The sequence below is a fragment of the Condylura cristata genome, unplaced genomic scaffold (assembly GCF_000260355.1).
Source record: "Condylura cristata isolate star-nosed mole 26May11 unplaced genomic scaffold, ConCri1.0 scaffold00044, whole genome shotgun sequence".
NCBI lineage: Eukaryota > Metazoa > Chordata > Mammalia > Eulipotyphla > Talpidae > Condylura > Condylura cristata.
The window spans coordinates 544,139-565,204 of NW_004567145.1; the positions used below are offsets into that span (position 1 = coordinate 544,139).

Sequence of the window (21,066 nt, forward strand, 5' to 3'; positions counted from 1 at the left end):
TTCAGAGGAGCAATGGGTGAACTTGTGAGGTTGTTAGCATGTCAATAGTGGGGTGACTGGACCAAATGTTGTAGTCAAGCGGGGCAGACTTTACATGTGGATAATTACACATAATCATTATTATGTCTGAGGGAATTCTGAGATTTTGCAGAAAAGCCAATCAAAATTGCATGGGCTGTGACATACTGGAATCACATTCACCACTATAGACAGTATTCAGATTTTACCACAAATTGTAAACTCTTGACAATGGAAGAGTAGATAAAATCTTTGTGTAATAAGGATAATACTGAAAGAACAAAAAATTCTGTATTAGCTCTGAAAAGGGCAACTGAACCATCATAGAGACTTGTTTTATACTTTTATACAGTTTTCTGAATGTAAATAGACAATGTCAAAAGATGTTACAGAGTTTACTTTAGGGTTATCTCTTCTCTGTTTATGAATTATGAAGTATGGGAGTCATAAGACTGAACAGGGGGACCTTTGAGTATGGAGTAAGTGCTTTAAAAACTAAGGTGATAACACTAGCTGTGAGGTGGAGGAAAATCAATACAGTTTAGTTACTGTTGTCAGGAGTCATAGGAGGAAAAGGACATGTATTTGGGTAGAAGTGATGGAAAGTCTTTGTGGAGTGAATAAGGCTGGTGAGGGATGGACCATGTGTCTGTGGTTTGTTAGGAGATTTGATGGTTAACAGCTGGCTACAGGGCCCTGAATGTGGAGGTTACAGGACAAGTGACCTGCCTTTATGTATAATGATATTTAGTATCTTAAGTATCTGAGTTATTGTATGTTTTACTTGTTAATTTTGATAAGAAATGAAATTTTGCTTTAGATTTTTTAGGGGGGGGGTCCATATTTGGAGGTTTACAAAAGATGGGAAGACATATTTCAATCCCTGAACCTTTTTACAAATTCCTGAAACTGCAGAAAAATTTCAGATCCAATCACAGAAAAGTTGAAATGAACAATCGTTTAACCCTCACAGTATGTGTTTATTTTTAACATTTTGTCATAGTTGCTTTATCTTTGTGTCAGGATTTGACTCTCTACCCATCTCTGTATATAACCCAACACTTTTTTATTATTAAAGATACTTAAAGATACCAAGATTGGATTACACACTTACATTTATTTATTTGAGCTTTCCCACAATATATACCAGACAGCTTCTCTCTGTATCATCACGAATGTGAAAATTTCTTAGCACAGTTGACAATTTCGTTGTAGTTCTTTTGCCCTTAGGGTTGTTTCATTTAGGGCATGAAGTTAAAACTTTTAGAAAATATATGAATTAGTTCTTTATTATTCATGGATACATTAAAATTGCATATGACTTAAAATTGTATATTTCTGTTCATACATAGTTTGGGTCATTAAAATAGCATTTGAGTTTTTTGAATAACCAAAAAATATTCTAAAATAAAATTCACATTATAAGGCATAATCAGTGATCCACAGGATGTTTCATTATTATATCTATGGTTTGGGAAAAGATGAAATATTTGTTTCCATGATGTCAAACTTGGAAATTCTCTCTTTGCCTCTATGTTTTCAGAGGCAACATGAGATGAAGTAAGGCAGAAATTTTGGCATTGTATATTAAAAATTTGTAGAAGGAAGATAAACGTATTTTATAAAAGTAAATTCAGGTTGGACTGCAGATTAGGGAAAGATAAGTACTAAAAGGTTTGATCCAATTTTAAAATGTTGACAATTTATAATTTTCAGGAATACAACTAGAGATAAATCTAAATGTGTCTAGTCATGTATTATTAAGGTTTTTTTTTTTTTTTTTTTTTTTTTTATAACATTCACCAGTAGCATTTGTCTTTCAACTGCCTCTAGTTTTAGAACACAGTAACCTTTATAGGGCATATCTTGTTTGGAATTCTTAGCAACAGATTTGCTTGTAAAATGAAAACCGTTCCTGTCAGAAATGAATGTTCTGTAATAATTGATTGAGACTAGTAAATAATTTACAGTAAGCTAGCATTGCCTCTCAAACATAAAAACAATGTTTTCATAAGAAAAAAATGACTGATAGGTCATGCATTAGAAATCATAATTGGTGATGACTTATATGAAATCAAATGTTTGAACAGACTTTTCTTGCATGGGATATAGAAGCTTCAGTTCTTGATTTCCATAAAATAGCCTTAATTCCTAATACTGTAATGTCTTGGTCTGTAGCATTAAATAGCTATTTCTCCTAGCAGAAGGAAAAATTACAGTTTACTTGCAAGCTGTCAGAATTACTTTCATCAAATAAACAAAAGTTTGAAAACAAGAATGCTTGGAATATAAATAAATTATCACAATCAAATGCAACTTAATATACTTATTGATTTGCACAGATTAATCTCCCAAGGATTTTATTTTTTTTTTTTTTTTTTTTTTTTTTTTTTAAAGATTTATTTATTTATCCATACAGAATTGGGGTACAGGCCAGAGATGCGGAGGGTGAGAGGATTCACCAGAGACAGAGTGGGGAGCAGAACAGGCTGACTGACGAAGAACACTGCTGAGGGGAGCAGCGGGCGGGTCAGGAGAGGTCTGCCACGCCATGTGGTCACCTCCGGGGCAGGCGGGGATCGAACTCATGCGGAAGTGGCTTTAGCTTCTTAGTGTTGTGCTTTAACCCGCTGCGCCACCAGGGAGGGCCGGATTTTATTTTTTAATGAATGATTTTATGCCACTGTTTCTTCCCCAATATTGACTTCCTTGAGTTTGGTTTTCTCTGGTAATGGGAACCCTTCAGAAGTTTACAGTGCTGATTTCATCCAGGTCTCTTGGTGTGATATGAGTATTAGAGATCAGAAAATCTCCATTCCGCATGTGTTCTCGATATCTTCTTTTATATTTTGAGAGGAGACCAGGACATTAATGCTGATATATATAAAACTTGTCAGGATTAGCTGTGACTTTCTAAGGCAGACCACTCCAAATTACTGTAGTATATACCAAAAGCGCAAAGGTATTGGATGAAACAATTGTTCACTTTCTATGAAGTATCAGTGCTACTCCACAATATTTATTTAGCCCTTATTTCTACTTGAATATAAATATTACTCATTTTTGGATGAAAATAAGACATTTATGCAATTTTAAAGAAATACTTAGAAATCAAATTATTAAAATCACTTTTGTAAAAAATATGTGAGAAGCATTGGCTAAGAATTGGCAGTGTTCTTTCATTTGTCTCCTGTGTATCTCAGAAAGACAAATAAGATGTATTGAAATCACATATTGGAATTGAAGGGAGCTGAGTGCTACATTTGTATGCTTCTGTAATGTGTGCACATGTGTGTGATTCATATCAAGATCCTTCTCACAAAGAAATATAACATCACCATTGAATCAATGCCAATCTTATAAAAATATTTTATCATCATTTTAAGATGACATAAAATGAACTAAATTTACTCTTTCTGAGAGCAGCATATATGTCAAATACACAGCAATAAATCTAACAAAAAATATATGAGATTACCACACTTACAAATATTAAAGCTTTTGAGCTCTCCCTGGTGGCACAGCAGGTTAAAGCACAGCACTAAGAAGCTAAAGCCACTTTAGCATGAGTTCAATCTCCTCCCCAGAGGTGATCTACATGGCACAGTAGACCTCTCCTGACCCACCCGCTGCTCCCCTCAGCAGTTTACTTCATCAGTTGGCCTGTTCTGCTCCCCAATCTCCTGGTGAATCCTCTCACTGCCCCTGCACCTCTGTCCTGTACCCCAGTTCTGTATGCATAAATAAATAAATCTTTTTAAAAAATTAAAAATATTAAAGCTTTTCTGAGAGAAGTTAAAGAATTCCTAAATAAATGGAGGCATATTCTACATTCATGATGAGAAAACTACATATTGTAAACCTGTCAATCCCCATCAAATTATTCTATCAATTCAGCACAATATACCCCAAAATTCTTTCTTGTGTATGGAAACTACCAAACTGATTTTAAAATCCACCTGAGAATGTGAAAAGTGAAGAGTGAAATAACAAAGAACAACAAATCTGGAAATATAGACTATAAATTATTAAGAATTAGTAAAAGTCATAGTGATTAACATTTGTGGTATTATTTCAAAGATAAGACTGACAATACAAAGTAGAATATAGTAAAAATAAAATAAAATAAAACATCCAGATATGGAAGATCACCAGATATGTGATTAAATTGTTGCTGCAGTACAGTGGGAAGAAGGGTGAGTTTTTAAGTAAATGCTGATGGGTCACCTGATAGCAGCATGACCACAACAGTTATTTTGACTTTCTCCTTCACAACTTAACAAAAAATCAACTCCAAATAGATTTGAAATTTAAGTGAGTATAAAATAGGATCACTTTGAAAAGAAAACTTAGAGTATCCTTATGATTTTGAGTAGGCAAAAAATAGACACTAAAAGCTCTAACCATGAGGAAAGAATCCATAAATTCGACTTTATTAAAGACCATCTTTTACAAATAACACCATTAAACCAGTGTGAAACAGCCCACATATTTGAAAGAAAATATTTGTAGATTCATGTATCTGCTAGTGAATAAATCTAACACAGCAAAGTTGAAAAATAAACAAAGCAAGAAAAAGAAAATAGGAAAGGTCAGCTCTCTTTTTCTCTGAATACTTGTCTCCATGTTTCACTTATCAGAGATCTATTTTCTCACTGACATTTTAGTATTGGCTTGTTACCAGGAGGGTGAGTCCTCACATAATAAAATTTCCTCCTAATGTTGGTGAGAAAAACAAACAATTCCTGGTTAGGGTCAATGTCTGGGTAGAGATTTCATGTTCTTCCCATGTCAAAATCGATTTTCTTGCAGTGTCTGTTTCCTTCAGCATTCCAGAGATAAGCACATTTGGTTCATTGTTATGTCTCAGTGGCCCCAGGCTGAGTGAATGTGTGTGTGTGTGTATGTGTGTGTGTGTGTCCCTGTGTCCCTGAAGAGGAGGGGTGCAGCGTCTAGGTTGGGTCCAGGGTAGCAACCTTAGCTTCTGAGAGAGGCTGATTGTTCCTAAACTGGGATAAGTAGGTTGGAAAGTGAAGGAAGGAATTAATGCAAACGATTGCTGAATATTACAAGTGTTCGGGGTCATTATTCACAATTTGGTGACGCTTCTGTGACCAGAAATAGGAACTTAAATCTTGCTTATATTAGCCTATGTTAAAATTGGTTTCACTCAAAGTCACATTTTTTTTCAAGAGCCTAACATTGGTAATAAGTGAGACTTACTGTACTTCTATAACATTGTCATGCTGTCCTGGGCTTATCACTGATGCAGAAAATAGGAAAAACTGGATTTCCTTTTTTAGTGTAATTAAGTTAGTATTTATCTGAAGTAAATTATAGTACACCAAGATGCATTTGGTAATTCTTAAAACAATCATTAAGAAAATCAAGAAAGAAATTAAATATTTCATATTAAAATATTTACTTAGTTCAACAAATGCAATCAAGAAGGAACAGAGTAAGAAATATGTTATAGAAATCAAATTCAAAAATGTATACACATTGAAGAGCAAAGTCCCAAAGTACATAAAGTAAAAATGTACAAAATTCAAAAGGCAAATAGAAATTTAGAGGCCTCCCTGGTGGTAAAGGGATTAAAGTTCTATCAAGTTATTGCCAGCCTCTGCAGCCTGAGTTTGATCCAGCTGGGGAGCTGACCTATATGGCAAAACAGAGCTCTCCTGTCTCACCCATTCCCCTAGTTGTGTATTTCAGTGTATTTGTCTGCTCAACTCCCTGCTTTGTCTTTGGTGGTTTTTCTCAACCCCTCTCCTGTGCCTATGGCTTATACCCCAGTTTTTACATGCATGCATAAATAAAAATAAATCTTAAAAAAAAGTAATAGAAATTTAAGCGAGTGTAGTTGGAAATTTCAACAAAAAATTCATAGAAAAGGCCCTCCCTGGTGGCGCAGTGGGTTAAAGTACAGCACTAAGAAGCTGAAGCCACTTCCTCATGAGTTCGATTCCCGCCTGCCTCGGAGGAGATCCACATGGTGTGGCAGACCTCTCCTGATCCGCCTGCTGCTCCCCTCAGCAGTGTACTTCGTCGATCTGCCTGTTCTGCTCCCTGCTCTGTCTCTGATGAATCCTCTCACCCTTCGCATCTCTGGCCTGTACCCCAGTTCTGTATGAATAAATAAATAAATCTTTAAAAAAATGCCAACTAAAAGAAGTTTGGAAAATTTATAAGTATTTGGAAATTGCATGGCATACTACTTAATAAGCCATGGGTCAATGAAGAAATCACAGAGATATTAGAGTAGATTCTGAACTGCTAAAAAAAATGAAAACAGAACATATAAAAATGACACTGAAGCGATATTTAGAGGGAAACATAAAACTTTAGCCACTTATCTCAGAAAATGAGAAGCCCACATAAATTAAATATAGAAACTAAAAGCTTTCAAGATTCAAATCAATATGTAAGTGTCCACCGTTAGGAAATAAAAGAATGGTAAATTATGCCAAAACACGTAGAGAAAAGAAAATAATTAAACTTAAGCAGAAATAAAAGAAAGGGTTAGAATAAGTCAGTAAAAATAAGTCAAATCAGTTCTTTGAAACTTGGTTTTCAAAAAGGTCAATAAAAATTGACAGAATTTTCACTGAACTGGCAAGGGATATATCAGAAAAGAGACAAATCAGGAATGAAAAAGGAGACATCATTATGGATTCTACAAAAAGAAATAAAAGATAATATTATTAGCAACTTTCTATCAACTAGACAAGTTGGAAGGAATGAACAAACCTCTCACGAAATACAAATTGTTAAAACTGACTAAATTCATTCCTGAATGTTCCTAAAACAAATGCAATTTCCTTTTTCTCCTTCAAATCTTAATATCTCCCTGTCAACTGGACTGTTCTTATTGATTCATTTTCCAAGTTGTGGGTCTCTCAGAATGAAGGTTGGCAAGTGCCCATGGCAAGGATTGGGCCCTTGGAATCCCTTGATGGGCACCAGAATTGCCCCCAGGTATTTCCTTGGTTTAGAAGGTGTGGCCCAGGATCTGAGACCTTGGATTTTTTTTTTTAAGATTTTTTTTTATTTATTCATACAGAATTGGGGTACAGGCCAGAGATGTGGGGAGTGAGAGGATTCACCAGGGACAGAGTCGGGAGCAGAACAGGCAGATAGGCAAAGTACACTGCTGAGGGGAGCAGCAGGCGGATCAGGAGAGGTCTGCAGCGCCATGTGGATCACCTCTGGGGCAGGCGGGGATCGAACTCATGCGGAAGTGGCTTAAGCTTCTTAGTGCAGTGCTTTAACCTGCTGCGCCACCAGGGAGGGCCTGAGACCTTGGATTTTTAGCAAGCTCCTAATTGGTCCTGTTGCTATTGTTTGGGGTCCACCCTTTGAGAATCACTACTTTCTGTCACTTGTCTTCTTTTTCACATGTTTCTTGAATATTTTCTACCAGTCAAATGTAGTAAGAGAAACACATGGGAGCTATAAAACTTTGAACATGAATAGGTACAATTTGAAATTTTTATATCTTTTCAACTCTCTTATTGTGTATGCTTTTTAAAGGTTTTAGAGTTTATAGGAATATATCACATATAATACATAAAAAATTGGAATATCAATGCAAAGAGAAAATGACTGTTGAACGGAGATTGAAAAAGAGTTTAATATATATGTGCTATCTGTGCTTAGCTAGTTATTACAGCAAATTTAACCGCAAACTTGCTAGCAGCCAAAGTCAAAAAGAAACAAAATTAATAGACCTACAAAGAGAAGCATACTGTAATCCTGCTTTTATTGGCATTAAAGCTCAGGAGGAATGACTTTTTAGTGAAAAATTTTCCTAAAATAAGACATAAATTTTAAAAAATTGTACAGTTCTCTTAGCATTTCTCAACATAAACTAAGAATTCAACTCCAAATTGCTGATGTATTTCTTCTAAGCAAGCTTACTTTCTTCAGTCATTTATTCTTCTTGAATTCTTCCGGAAGTTTTGGCCCATTCCAGCCTCCACACTGGCCTCATCAAAGGAGCTCAAGATGCTCTTGGGTCTTCTTATTTCTGGTAAGTTAGGTGAAGAGTAGAGGGGGTTAAAATTTGATCCCTTAAATTCAGGCACTTGTTTTTAATCTCCTCCAGTAGTCTAAATTAGCAGCTTTTATTTATACATTTAAAATAGCTTAAAATTGTATTGTGTTTGCAAACTTAAGACCAGAAGCTTAGTTTTTAAAATACATTAACTTAACCAAAGACCCAAAGTTGTTGCTACCTCATTTCTTAGTGCAGGAGCTTTTCAGAGCGAAGTGCACTACAACACTTCTAGACAGGAAATATGTATATTTTCTAAAGACAAACTTCATTTGCTTGAATTGTAGATAAAAGTTGGGACTTTGCCTAGTGTTCAATTTTTTTGAATTTGCTGAAGACCAGGCCAGAAGTTCTTTCCCGTCTTCCCCTCTTTGTAAAGATATGTAACCAAATGTCCTCCCCTGTAAAACCCTATGTGCCTGCTTCTTAGAGTATCATCTGGAGATGACTCATCTTAGAACCTGGAGACCTAATTACATCGCATTCCGATGGAGGAATTGTGGGGCGACTATAAACATGCTCTTTTGTTCATTTTTCCCTTGTTAAATATTTAGTTCATTTTTCGTTTCCTGAAGTGGGAAGAGGGAGAGAAAGGAGGGTAAGAAAGAGAGGAAGGGAGAGAGAGAGGATATATTTGTGTGTTAGATTATGTATGTGTGCATGCATATGCATACAGGTTTGTGGCATTCAGTAAACATTGTCATTCATTATTTACTTCACTGTGAATGTGATGATGAGTCAAGTTATGGTACTTGCCTTAATGAGCTCACAGTTTAGAGGGGAGGTTGCCTTGTGTCTGCTGCTTTACTTGAATGGTGTTAAAATAGGTGGATGATTGAGGGAAATGTGAATAATTCAACAGACATCATCATGTGCATGGCTTTGCTTTGAAATGATTTTATTGGGACTAATTCCTAAAATGAGATGATTAGGTCAAAGGCTTGGAACATTTTTGTGACTCTGGTACATGTTGCTATTTTGTTGTACAGAAAGTTGTGAACGTTTACTAAGCCCTCAAGTCTGAAAAACTTGATGAACTTCTACTCTAATTGGCAGAAAATGATGTTCATTGTTTCAATATTATGCTCCAAATTTTAAAATATTCTGATGGCTTTTTTTAAACAATGTATTCTACATGTCTTCCTCCTTAAGAAAATGACTTTGAATGGAACTGAAATGATTGTTGATGTGCAAAAGAGGTTGATGTGAAAGCCAATTATAGGATTCTCCTGTAATACAGTGAGGTCTTCAGTATAACCCTTTGATCGAGTATTTGACTTATCCTACCCTTTTTTACCTGAAAAAATGGAAATATTAAATATAGAAACATCAGTTGATGTTTTGTTAAAGTGAAGTGATGGTTTCAGTTGTGTTTCATGAACTCATTAAGCATATATTGATTATCCTATGTATGCCACAGGGGATAAAATGGCAAGCAAGAAGCTTTTGTAAAGACATAGATCATATGAGGGAGAAAAGTTTGCCCCAAGTGTGAGGAGCAGGCCTGCCGTGGACTGCGGAAGGAGGGGCACAGAGATCAGTGTAAGAAGATCTGTAGAAGATGTGAGGATGCTCCTATTTGTGGGCTGGAATATTGCTGCAGCCTGCAGCTGGAAGAAGACTTGGGTCCTGTGAGACAGGCACAGTGTGGGTATGAGCACAGGGGGCCTTTATCCATGTTAGGGGTCAGATAAAATCTCTAGGCAACGAGGCATTGGAGAAGTAGTGCAATTCTATTTGTAGTACAAATCCTATCATTATGGATTGTGGGGCCATGTAAACACAACCTCTGAAAAATAAGCTGCAAGCTCTGTTGGAAGACAGAGGCACATGGGTGCCCTATGTTCAACATTTTTGATTGTCAAGATAGATTAAATTCTTTGAAGAGTGTTGTGCAGTTACCCTGGCTTGCGACGTAGGCAAATATTACTTTCAATAGAATCATAGCCATTTCGCTCAGGTTTTTGTGGTCCTCTTTATCTTGTGGTCATCTGCAGGTCAGGATGATCTTCTGTGGGTGTCCAGCAGGCTTATTGGCAGTGTGAGCTTTATCTCCCACTGCTGGGTGGACACTCAGCAATCACCTCTGCCCCTCTGACATTTGGGGGCTCCTTTCACTTTGTGTTTCTTAAAAGTAGTCCCCATGATCAGATTTTCTTTTAAAGGAACCGCTAAATTTATACCACAAACATGATGGCAGTTTGCCCAGCTTCAGTGGAGAGACGAATGCTGCAGAAGAGGTTGTGCTTGCAGCTGTATTTCACCGGCAAGGCCCTCTGTTTTCTGGAAGATTATCCATTCATACTCCTTCACCATTATTCATCTGCCAAAAGCCACTTGGTCTTTAATGCATTAGTCTAAAATATCTCCAGCCTGTATCCTCAGCAAAGGGGAATCAGTTGTCACAACAGACAATAAAACTCTTCATCCCAAGGCAGACAGATATCTTCATCGCATTCTTAGTATGATCAATGGCACCATTTGCTGAGGTAACTTGAATTGCATCCAAAGCACTTACATTGGGTGCTTTCTGGTAGAAATGAGCTGTCAGTGTTGAGGGTGTGAAGACAGATAGCCTTGTAGACAGCATGTCCAATCTGTCTCCATCTCCAGGAATGTGAGCCAATGAATATTCTTAGTGAACTTTCAGTGGACACTTCCAGGGAATGTAAAAAGCTTTCCCTGTTGGTTAGAAAATACAACCTGCTCTTATAATAGCATCAAAACCCAAACCATTTATTTGCCTTTCAGGGAGATAAACCTCAAGTATGAAAGGGTTCATTTATACCAGGAGGTATCCATAAACCGCCAGTTCTGAAAATTGTATCTCATCTTCTCTAAAATAAGTACTTTCTCCAAGAGCAGTTACAGTTTGGTAATCCTAACAACTGTGAAATGAATTTATCTCTAATCTCATATATCAGGAGTATCTATTCAAAGTACATCAGCCATCACTGAGTAAAGCATTATTATTTGGAATAAGAACATTGTCACATCTTTCTAAAAATTGTGTCTATATTTTATCTTGTTATGACCTGACTCTCCTGCTCCTGGGATAAACAGTGGTTTGTACAACTCTTTGATTAGTTGAAACTGTCAGAGTAAGTTAAACGGTACCTTTGGCTATCACCCATGGAGACTGTCAAATGCTTAGGCTTCTACTTCTAGGCCAGCTCAGAAAGAAGGGTTGAAAGTAGTGGAAAACAGAAGCGAGAAGGGATGTGATGTGACAGTACAAGGGAGACTTCTCGACTATTGAAACAATTCTTCAGAAACATTTGAGACTGGGAAACTAAATTCCGAGATACAAATTCTCCAGATTGTACCAAATGACCTGAAGGACCCTCAAGTCTAGTCTTCAAATCTAATCTAGTATTTGAGTACATGCATAAATGTATAAATGTGTCAGGTGTCATTACTTAGCAATCATTCTCAGTGCATAACAGTAATACTCATGTCTTTGGTTATTCACATGTTTTATTGTTTATTTTCTTTTTTTCAGATTTATTTATTGCTTACACATACAGAACTGGAGCAGAGGTGCAGGGGCAGTGAGAGGATTCACCGAGACAGAGTGAAGTGCAGAACAGTCAGATCAACAAAGTACACTGCTGAGAAGAGCAGTGTACGGGTTAGGCCAGGTCTGCCACTCCATGTGGGTCACCGCCAGGGCCAGGGACCAAACTCTCACTGAAGCTGCTGTGACTAGCTTGCTGTGCTGCGTCCTAATTCGCTGCCCTTACTGTTTATTTTCCATTTGTAGTTATATTGTTATGCCATTCTGTGAGTTAACAAGTTAAAAACTTAAAGCAGGTGTCCATTATTCTTTGAAGACTCAAACAGAAGGTCCTATGTTACCTTCCTCTAAAGTGTAATGACAGCCTGGGCTGGTGTCTGAGAACCTGTACAGATTTGGGCTCTGCTCACATGTGAGCTTCACTTTTCTTGTCAGCAGAAAGAGATAGGTGAAATGGGGGAGACTATGTAGGAATTTTCCTTTAGAAATTAAATACAAGGCCCTCCCTGGTGGTATAGCAGGTGGAAGCACAGCACTACAAAGCTGGCCTCGGCCTCTTTGGTGCGAGTTTGATCCCAGCCCAGAAGGAGACCACATGGTGCAGCAGACCTCTCCTGTCTCTCCTGCTGTTCCCCTCAGCAGTGTACTTTCTTGATCTGCCTGTTCTGCCCTCCACTCTGACTCTGGTGAATCCTCTTACCACTCCTGCACCTCTGCCAGTACCCCACTTCTGTATGCATAAACAAACAAACAAAAAAAGTTTCCTTTAAAATAAAAAAAAAAAAAAGAGGGCTTGGGGCGCTCCCTAGTGGCACAACGGGTTAAGATGCAGCATTGCAAGCTGATTGCAACTGCCTCAATGTGAGTTTGATCCCTGGCCTCCAGAGGTGACCCACATGGTGCAGCAGACCTCTCCGAACCCATCCGCTGTTTCCCTTAGCAGTATACTTTGTCAGTCGGCCTGTTCTGCCTCCTACTCTCTCTCTGGTGAAGCCTCACTGCCCCTGCATCTCTTATACCCCAGTTCTGTATGAATAAATAAATAAATCTTTAAAAAAAAAACTTTCTTAAAAAAAAAAAAAGAAAAAGGGCCCTCCCTGGTGGCACAGTGGGTTTGGACTCAGCACAGTGGGTTTGGACTCAGCACAGCAAGATAGCCACAGCCGCTTCAGTGTGAGTTCAATCCCCAGCCCCATAGGTGACCCACATGGTGTGGCAGACCTCTCCTGTCTCGCCCGCTGCTCCCCTCAGCAGTGTACTTTGTCAGTTGCCTGTTCTGCTCCCCACTCTGCCTCTGGTGAATTCTCTCACCATCCCTGCACCTCTGGCCTGTACCCCAGTTCTGTATGTATAAATAAATAAATCTTTAAAATAAACAATAAAAAGATTAATAAAAAATGAATTAGAATACACACATGTGTATTATCTAAAGGAGGGGAAATGTTTCAACAAATAAAATAACTAAAATTAGTATTTTTAAAAATTGTCACACATTTCCTCCGCAAGCTCCAATATTTTGTTTGAAGCCCTGGCAAAGAAAGACAACTACAAGCTTCTCCCTAGTACTCTTTTACCCTTCTCTCCATCACACCTGCCCCCCATCACCATCTTGAGTCTACATAGAGCTACAGATGCATCCCTTCACCTGTTTTCCTTAGTTGCTCACTCCACCTGGAATGCATTAAGCACTTGTGGGACAAATTAATCTCAACCTGTTTTGAAGGCCAGTCCCTGTGTCATTCTGGAGTGTGCCCCGCCTTATTTTCTTTTTTTCAGATTTATTTATTGTTTACACATACAGAACTGGAGCAAAGGTTCAGGAGCAGTGAGAGGATTCACCGAGACAGAGTGAAGTGCAGAACAGTCAGATCAACTGACTGTCCAGAGGAGGGGGTACCATGTCGGGGCTTCCCTTACCTGAAAGAGTAAAGTTTTGTCCTCCAGTTCTGGCTCATGAAGAGGTGGACATTGCTAAGACCAAAGCCCAAAGTATTCATTTCATACTCCACCTTCCCTGCCACGCCCACACAGAGGGGCAGTTGTGTATGAAAAAACAAAACATGTAGTGACTCTATCATTCTGAGCTCGTAAAATATTGTAAATAGAATAAATAGAGGCCAAGCTTCCAGTCCTTGCTTTAACAGTGACCCTGGGAGGAGGTTTTGCCACTTTATATCTTTAAAAACCTACCCTCAAATTCTCAGGGCTCTGACCCATTCTTAGATTCAGAACCTTTCAGCATCTCACATACAACTGCTTCAGTCCTGAGGCTCCATGAAACGATGATCACCAAAACAGTCTGATGTTCATTATCTAAAATAAAGTATGAGAACAATGAAGACGCCAGCCTGTTCCCTAGAGATCCCGTAAGTAATGAAAAGCCTGAAGCTTATTCATTAAGATTTTATAAACAGAGAGAGAATAAAAGGGTATTTGTTTTAAAGAAATTCACTTCAATCCAGTCTATTCTTACAGCAGAATTTTGTAGAGAATCTAAGCTTATTTTTTAAAATAGTTGAAACGAAATTCAACGCCTGCAAGTGGGAATTTTCCTACTCCTGAAGTGTTTTTCTAATCAAACAGAACAGAATTTGATCTTTTCTCTCTGCTCTGAAGTAATGTAAATATGTTTAAGTGCACTATTGCCACAGGAACTCTAACCACTTTGCAGCAGGAACTCAATGAGGAACGACATAGTCATGGAGCAGGTTTACAAGGCAAGATTGCTACATGAGCAAAGTTCTTGTTCAATTTATTGAAAGCAATAAACAAAATAAAGTTCACCTCACGGAAATTAGTTCTCATGTAGCCTTACAGTGCTTTTACTATTGTAAAATAGTAAAAATCAATCCTTAGATTACAATCCATCCTTAGAAATTTTCATAAAGAGAAGAACTGGCAATCCCATCCTAGCGAAGTAGCTCTGGTATACCTGGGAAAGCTTGTCGGATTGGTGCTCTTGTGGTGGGGGCAGATGGCCGGAACTGGACGTGTGGTCCCACCAGATGGAAGTAGTGCTTTGCAGCTTTGAAGCTAGTTAGTTACTTCATTAGCAATGAGATAAAAAACCAACATGAATGAAATTAAGGAGAATGTGAACATCTATAAACACTCTGTGTTGCTTTTCTATTTTTTTCAGGGTATTGATAACGAATTTAAAATTTGCACAAACTGTCTAATCATTAATGGATGTGGCAGTGAATTCGATGAGTAGATAAAGATGGATTAGAAAACACAAATCATGGCATCCATAAATCAGAGACATTCTGCAGGGGAGGTGGAGCGGGAGGGATCAAAATGAGGGAGGGAAGAGCACAGGCATTAAGGGGGGGGCAGTGGTGAATTGGTGGTGAGAATTTCATGGGGGACTACACCTGAGAGGAGAAAGCAAAAGTTGTAAAATATGTATAAATGAGTAAATTATATTAAGTAATTTATACGTATATTAATTAATCTCTGACCCACGAATTCTGAGAACCTCTTATTCTAAAACTTCACTCATTTTGAATTGCAAGTACAAAAAGTAAAACAGCTGATAGTATGTTGGCTCCAAAAGTAAAAGAAAAAAATCTAATAAAATAGCAGATTTTGTTTCTCATGACACAAATAAAAGATCATTTTAGTTACCTTTAAAAACCAAAGTTTTACTTTATAATTCAATCCTTATAATTGAAGAGACATTTTCAATTATATTGTTGTACAATCACATATAACATCTATGTGATTATTATTCTATTTCATATTCATTAAAAAATTCACTAAATTATTTTGACAGCTACTAGGAATAAATATTTGGTATCACAGAGCATTAGTACAAAACATGATCTTAAGAAACAAGAGTCAGGCCTCCCTGGTAGCCTAGGTATTAGTATTCAGTGCTATCAATGCTCAATCTCCTGACCAGCAACTAATTCACCTGGTGTAGGAGACCTCTCCTGTCTCACTCCATTGCTCCCCTCAGTAATGTATTTCAGTGGGTCTGCCTATTCTGCTTCCTACTCTGTCTCTGGTGAATCCTCTCAACCCCGTCTCTGACCTATACCCCAACTCTTGCAGGCATCAATAAACAACTCTTTAAAGAAAGAAACAAGAAGCTTTTGAAATTGATCATGATACAAATGCTATTCATAAGTGTGTTTAAACAAGTTGTGATATTCTAGAAATACAGAAATTTGTAATTATCAAAATTTAAAACTATTCTTATAACTCCATCTTTTTGTAGATGCTAGGAAGTAGTAGATCTTTTGAAAGCTGGCTTTTCTTCAGAAATTATTGAACCTTGAAAGAATTACATTGAAATCAACCTAAGTCCCCATGGTGATTTTGACATATACTTTGTGAAAGAGTCGTCTGTTTTGGTGGTGTGCTTCTTTCAAAATCAATTCTAAACCTTTCATTAGTGAATTCAGAGGAGTTGAAAAAATCTCTAGCCTTTGAAATTTTAGAAAGTTACCACTGCAAACTACCCAGCACTGAGCTGTCTCTAGAGAAACAGTAAATTACACCAATGAACCCCATGTGTGGTAAATGCTAAATTGTCAAATCTTGTTATTGTGTTTTGGAATATTTTAGTTTGTAGGAGGAATAGTTGATTGAATTTATATGTTTCACTGGATCTCTCTATAATCTGTGTGGGTATTACATAAAGGTTACAGAGTGTGATTTTTCCAACATTTGATTTCAACAAAATTCAAAAATATCAGAGATGGATTATTAACTTTTTGCTTGAAATACATCTATTATGAAAGGTTACTATGCAATGTTTTGTAAATTGAAACTATGAAAATAATTGGCATATCAATGAAAACAAGAATGAGAAACAAGAATGTCTTCCATTTGTTAGATTTTGGTTTCTGAATTTTCAGATATCTCTGCTTCTGTTGAGAGAGGATATTTCTTCATTAAAAATATTCTCTTCAGTTCCCTCATTGGTGGTGCAATGGTTTAGGACACAGAACTGCAAGCTAGCTGCAGCAGCTTCTGTGCAAGTTCGATCCTTGCCAGGAGGTGACCCAATGCTATAGCAGACCTCTCCTGTCTCGCCCGCTGCTCCCCTCCCTCAGCAGTGTACTTTGTCAACCTGCCTATTCTGCTCCCCCTCTGTCTCTGGTGAATCCTCTCACTGCCCCTGCACCTCTGGCCTGTACTCCAGTTTTGTGTGCATAAATAAACAAACAAATATACTGACTCTTTATTGTAAAAAAAAATGTACAAAAAAAAATCAAAATTCACAAGCTATAAAATAGAAGAAAATTCCAGGAAATTTTATGCAGATATTGAAGAGAATAAGTCTATTGAAAAAAATGTCTTTAAAAATGGAATTAAATTGTTAAACTGAACAGTTCACATACTATATCAAAAACAGTTATTCCTATTGTAGGAAAGGAAAGAGTTTTCCTCTCTTATCTTAGGGTTCATGGCTGGGGCTGAAAAGTAAACTGATAGACTGACAGGAGAGAAGCCTATAAATTATATCAGATTTTTGCATGTGTGACACTCTGAGGTATAGCCCAGGTGTGTGCACACCCATACTCACACACACAGCTGTTTAGATGACTCACACACACAGCTGTTTAGATGGCATCAGCAATGGACAGTAGGTTTTGGAGATGACACTGATGATATTTCTGGGTAGTGTCAGACTGAGTTAAATTCAGGTGAGTTGTTGGTGCCCAAGTGTTACTGGTCCGTATGGAGAAGCACACCAACAGCCCCATTAGAAACTGGGCTTCAGGACTCCAAAGTTCTATATGTAAGTGGGAGCCATTACACAAGAATGAAAACTTTCCCATGGAAGTGACAGAGTGAGCTCTTGGAAATTTTAGACTAGAAAACAACAAACCTGGAAGGATTAACAAGACAAAGAGTTTGAACCAGGTAATAAAGAGTGAAGTAACTGGAAAGATAAGGTTGAATGTTGAATTTAGCAAGGTTTGTATACACAGCATTTTCTTCAGAGTTACCTTAACTTATTCTTACCATGTATAAATTATGTTGTGTTTTCAGTTTAGTTCTAGTGATTTCAGATTTTTTAGAGTTTTTAGTTTATCTCAAAAAGTCCTTTTTCACTGTGGTTTATTACTAAGTCCTATATCCAGTCCCCTCTACATGCTTCCATTGATCTGCTTTCTCTCACAATAGATTTTTTTTTTAACATCACTATCATAGAATTGCATATGGACTCACTATGTGAGTATTTCATCTACTATGTTCTTGAGATCCCTCTGCAGTGTTGTTGCACATGTCAGTCCTGTCTCTTTTCTGGTCACGTTCTTTTGTGTGGGTGTACAGGGACAGCTTTAAAAGACTGTGGGTTTAGTTCCAAACCATTGTAATGCAGAGAATAACACAATAAAGTGAGCCACAGGATTCCATTTTTGGTTTCTCAAGACATATAAAAATTGTGTTTAGATTAAAGTGTGCAATAGCACTATCTAGGAAAATGAAAGACACACCTTCATTTGACACAGATGTGAGCACAGGCTGTTGGTCAAACAGCACTGCAAACTTGCTTGATGCAATGTTACCACAAACCTTCAATATGTAAAAAACACAGTACCTGTGAAGTACAAGAAAATGAATAGCAATCAAAATGCTAGTGCCACATTCTATTGCATTCTGGTTTGTGAATATGCCAGGTTTTATTACATTCCATAGCATGTATTACCACACATTGGTTATTTGATGGACATTTAAAGTATTTACAGTTTTTGATAGCATTAATGATACAACTATGAATATTCATGTATAAGCCTTTATGGAGAAAAAGTTTTTTATTTATCTTGGATAGCTTCCTACGAATGGAACTTCTGGGAGTGAAAGAGTGCATATATTTAACTTTGCCAGAAGCTGCCAACCAGTTTTCCCAAGTGACTGTTATTTGCATTTCCTTTATTAATGCATGAATGTTTCAGTTTGTTTTATACTATATGATATCAGGTTCTTTAGATGGAAAGATACAACACAATGGCTTTAGGTAGTGCAAAGCAGATTATTTGCTACTTATAACTCCATAGAGGTTGCCATACAGGGCTTTGCAGGATTGCACCCAGTGATATGGAAACAACAAACTGGAACCATAGGATGTGGCTCATGCATGCAAGTAGCCTGCTGTTTCAGCTGCCTGGCCTTTCTGAGGATTGGGTTATTTGACTAACTCCGCTTTCCAGGAAGAATGGGCCATCCCATGGTGTGAAGTGCCAGAGTGTCTAAAGAATGGGGATTTGTGTATTACAATACAGTATTGTCCCAGCCCAAAAAGGAAAGTGGTTGAAATATATGCTTAGCACACTGCCTTCAAAGAGAAATTGAATTTTCAGCCAGTACTTTAAAACTGGATCAACTGAACACTTGCAAATTACCATACACAGTTAATCTACATGCTTGTCAACACATGGTATTGACAACACTTAACTTTAAGAATTCTAGTCCCTATAGTGAATTTAAATTTGCTTTTACTTCCGATTTCCCTCATGAGTCTTCTCATGTGGTTTATGGTCATTTGTACAGCTTATTTTGTAGCGTATCTGTTCAAACATTTGATTCATATTTTATTGAATAACTTGGTTCTTACTGACTTGAAGAGAATAATACAAAAACTATGATGTATATGTTTTGCCTACTCTATGGCTTACCTGTTTATTTTCTTAATGATGTCTTTTACAGATCAGGTCTTTAGGGCCCTCCTTGGTAGTGCAACAGGTTAGAGTACAGCACTGAGTAGCTCTCAGCAGTCACTGCAGCATAAGTTACATCCCTGGCCAAGGAGGTGACCCACATGGCACAGCAGACCTTTCTTGAGCAGCAGACCTCTCCTGACCCACCTGCTGCTCCCTCCAGCAGTGTATTTCAGTTCATCTGCCTGTTCTGCTCCCCACTCTGTCTCTGGTGAATCCTCTCACCCCTTCCCCCATCTTTACAGCATCATTGATCAATGGCAGACTCTTGATGAATGTAGAACTGGCTTGTATCCCAGTTCTTGTATGCATAAATAAATAAATCTTTAAAACATAATAAATCTACTAATAATAATAAAAAAAAAACCACAGGGCCCTCCCTGGTGGCGCAGCGGGTTAAAGCACAGCACTGAGAATCTAAAGCCGCTTCCGCATGAGTTCTATTCCCTCCTGCCCCGGAGGAGATCCACTTGGCGAGGCAGACCTCTCCTGCCCCACCCGCTGCTCCCCTCAGCAGTGTACTTCGTTGATCTGCCTGTTCTGTTCCCCACTCTGTCTCTGGTGAAGCCTCTCACTGCCCCTGCATCTCTGGCCTGTACCCCTGTTCTTTATGCACAAATAAATAAATATTTAAAAAAAACAGGCCTAATTACTGTGAAGTATCAATATTAATTTCCCTTTTATTGCTTACTATTTTTGTGTTCTATATATAAAATATTTGCCTAATTTGTTGTCTGCAGTCCATACATTTTATAAATGGCAAGTTTTTAAAAAATAAAAAAGATGTTTTTTTTTTTAAAAGATTTATTTATTTATGCATACAAGAACTGGGGCATAAGCCAGAGGATTCACCAGAGACAGAGCAGGGAGCAGAACAGGCAGAACCATTGAAATACACTGCTATGGGGAACAGTGAGCAAGTCAGGAGAAGTCTGTCATTCCATGTGGGTCACCTCCATGGCCAGGGATCAAACTCAGTGCCGTAGTGGCTACAGACAGCCTCATAGGGCTGTGCTTTAACCTGTTGCACCACCAGTGAAGGACTCTTTTGTTTGTTTCTCAAATAGACATACAGGTGTCTGACTAGCATTCATTGTAAAGGTTATCTGGTCTTCATGGAATCATAACTTTTTTAGTCAAACATCAAATCATCATAGAAGCTTGGCCTATTTCTGGATCATTTTTACAGCATCATTGATCAATGGCAGACTCCTAATGAATGTAGAAAAATGGTAACTCTTAGAATTAAGTGCTATGAGATCTTCAACTTTGTTTTGTAAATTGCATGGTCTTTCCATTGAATAAAAAATTAAATCCACTCAGTTTCTACAAAAAAGACCTGTATGGGTTTTGACGGGGATTGTGTTGAATTTATAAACCAGTATTGGAGTGAATAATTACCTTAACCAAATTGAGTCTTCCAGTCTGTGAGAAAGCAGTGTCTTCCTATTTATTTAGGTCTTTTTAACTTTCTCTCAGTGATGAATTATAGTTTTTATTGTAAAAGACATAGACAACTTTATTAAATATTAATATTATTTATCCTAATACTTAATATTCTTCATATGCAATCTCTTTGTACATTTCATTTCCAGTTGTTTGTTGTTTAAATATAGTGATATAAATGATTTCATGTATTAATCTTCAACCTTTCCATTTTGCTAAGTACATCAAACATGTAGTATTTTTTTAAAAGATTTATTTATTTATTTATTTATTTATACAGAACTGGGGTACAGGCCAGAGATGCGGAGGGTGAGAGGATTCACCAGGGACAGAGTGGGGAGCAGAACAGGCAG

At 37.5% G+C, this 21,066-nt stretch overlaps 1 protein-coding gene across 2 annotated transcripts in view; it reads left to right on the forward strand.

The window, feature by feature from the left end:
* VWC2 (von Willebrand factor C domain containing 2) overlaps positions 1–21,066 on the forward strand; it is a 131,379-nt gene that overhangs the window by 30,245 nt on the left and 80,068 nt on the right. The gene's annotated exons all lie outside the window — the stretch shown is intronic.